A 3094-nucleotide genomic window follows, 5' to 3' on the forward strand; every position below is an offset into this window, starting at 1 on the left:
CTGCTTAGACATTTTATTTTATTAAGTGGTTTATGAAAATGGCTTAAATAAATAAATGTGGGGTCCATTTGTCCCCTGCTCCATCCATACTCTCATCCCTTTTAAATGTGCTTTTGGTTTGCTTCTGTTCTTCTTTTCATCGTGCATTTTGTCTTTTTTTTATATTGTGAATTTGTGGCATGAACCACCCTGGGATCTACAGGTTGAGGGTGAGATACAAATTTAATAAATAAAATAAATTTGAGGGAGGGGCACTTGGAAAAGGACTGAGGACCCTGAGGGTGCCTTTAAGGCAGTCTCCCTTGTTCTGAGGCAGAGTCAGTAGTAGGGTGCCCTTCCCGCCCCCCAAAAAATGCAGAAGGGGGTGAAATATTAGGGAAGAGGGTGGGCCAGGAATTTCAGAAGAAGAGAAGTGCATGGGATTGTCACATGGAAAAGGGGAACAAGCTTTTTTTCTGCCGCTCCGGAACCCAGTGGATTCAAGTTACAAGAATCACAAAACAGAGAAACCAGTAGGAGAACACTTCAATCTCCCAGGACATTCTATACAAGATCTCAAAGTAGCTGTTTTACTACAAAGGAATTTCAGAAATAGACTGGAAAGAGAAGCTGCTGAATTGCAACTCAATACCAAACTTAAAACCATGGAGAGACCTGGTCTGAACAGAGACATTGGATTCTTATCTCATTATACATGACTAAGCCATTTTTCACCTTCTCACCCCTTGCCTTTTCCTGTAAGACCTATTGCAGTCGTTAAGAGTCGTCAACAGGCTCATCTCAGCTACCTGCCAATCTCCCATTCCCACCACCCTTCTGAGTAATACCCCTCCCCACCTTCTCACTATATAGAAGGATCTGGCAACTTCTGTTTCAGTGTATCTGAAGAAGTGTGCATGCACACGAAAGCTCATACCAAGAACTAACTTAGTTGGTCTTTAAGGTGCTACTGGAAGGAATTTTTTTATTTTGACAAGGAAGGAGATTTCAACTAAACCCAGGGGTCAGCAAACTTTTTCAGCAGGGGGCCGGTCCACCGTCCCTCAGACCTTGTGGGGGGCCGGACTATATTTTGGGGAAAAATGAACCAATTCCTATGCCCCACAAATAAACCCAGAGATGCATTTGAAATAAAAGGACACATTCTACTCATGTAAAAACACGCTGATTCCCGGACCTTCCGTGGGCCGCATTGAGAAGGCGATTGGGCCGGATCCGGCCCCTGGGCCTTAGGTTGCCGACCCCTGAACTAAACCTTAGGAAGAACTTTCTGATGGTAAGAGCTATTTATAATAAAATGGTCTCCCTCTGCAGATTCTGGACTCTCCTGCCTTGGGAGGTTTTGGGGAGGTCAGATGACCACCTGCCAGGGCTTAATTTCGCTGTGATTGAATGTATATTGAATGTTTTTGATTTCAGCCATGGGACCTGTTCTTCAAGCCCAGTGCCTGTATCTTTTGACACTCCGGGTGCCTTTTGTTGTTGTTGTTGTTTCCCAAGAAGATCTGGCGGCGTACGGAGTTGTCTTCTGTGTGTCGTATTTGATGCAGTGTGAATTTTCAGAACTGGCAACGTGCAAGGTACCCGTGGGGATTTTGGGGGATGCCAGCCACAGATCATCTAACCGGCGCCGCAAGAATATTCATCTCACTGACTTCACCGGGTTGGGCAGCAAATAGCCAATGGGAATAATAATAATAATAATAATAATAATAATAATAATACAGTGGTACCTCAGGTTAAGTACTTAATTCATTCCGGAGGTGCGTACTTAACCTGAAACTGTTCTTAACCTGAAGCACCGCTTTAGCCAACGGGGCCTCCTGCTGCCGCTGCGCCACCGGAGCACGATTTCTGTTCTCATCCTGAAGCAAAGTTCTTAATCTGAGGTAATATTTCTGGGTTAGCGGAGTCTGTAACCTGAAGCGTATGTAACCTGAAGCGTATGTAACCAGAGGTACCACTGTAATAATAATTTAGTTCTTCAACTTAATCCCTTCTTTCCCTAACACGTTCCTCCCCTCCTGCTGTTGCCACTCTGTGGAGCTCCCTATCTAATAATTAACACAAAAAGGGGGGATTGTTGGTCCCTGTTGTCGTATGTTTCACGATGAAATGCTGTGCACATTGATGGCAGCACAGTGGATGCTTGGGTTGCGAATGTGATCTGTGTGAGATGCACGTTCGCAACCCGCAGCGTTCGCAGGTTGCGATTCGGCGCTTCTGCACATGCGCGGTTCACAACCCTAAAAGACGCAATCTGCAGCGGCTGTAACCAGAGGTATGACTGTATATAAACTGCCTTCTTATAAACCCAGCCAGATGGGTGGGGTATAAATAAATTATTATTATTATTATTATTATTATTATTATTATTATTATTATTCTACCACCCATTGGTTGTGAGCCTTTTTGTTACACTTTTCCTGGGCTCTCAAGACATTGCAAAACTCGACCAGAACTTAACCTCCTTCTTCTCTGTTATGTGGACCTTGAGGCTTTGATGGGTCAATTGTTTTTCAAAACAGAGGACACCGTCGCTGTTTAATTTTACATGTTCTGTTCAATGTGGCGTTACACTTCTGTGAGAATAAACGTACACTGTGTGTGACCCTGTGGCTTTTGGCTTTCCTTTCATCCAGCCTTCCTCAACCTGGTGCCCTCCACAGGTTCTGCCCCACAGTTCCCATCAGCTACAGTTCCCCAGCATCTGGAGGGTTCGAGGGTAAGGAAGGCCGCTTGAATCCAATGTATGCAAGGTGAGGGACGGGGGTTTAAGCCCAAGGGCTGTGTTCCCTAGAGGGCAGACTTCTGGGGACAGCTGGTGGGTGGTGGGCGGGGCCTAAGGCAAGACTGGGCGGGGCAAGGCATGGCACTTGCCTACATTCCTCCCAGACCAAATAAAAAGATGCCAGAGTCAGCGATGCTTCTGATTCTCAGTCGCTGGAAACCACAGGTGGGGTAAATTGTGCTCAGTGTTATGTATTGAAGTTCTCACCCTGGGCCAGCAGGAGGATAGTTATGCAAATAAGGGATCAAAAGTGACATTCAGTGATTGGATAGTTTTAGAAAATTGTTACAGTAACGTCAGTGG

The sequence above is a fragment of the Podarcis liolepis genome, assembly GCF_965112155.1.
Source record: "Podarcis liolepis genome assembly, chromosome: 10".
Classification (NCBI taxonomy): domain Eukaryota; kingdom Metazoa; phylum Chordata; class Lepidosauria; order Squamata; family Lacertidae; genus Podarcis; species Podarcis liolepis.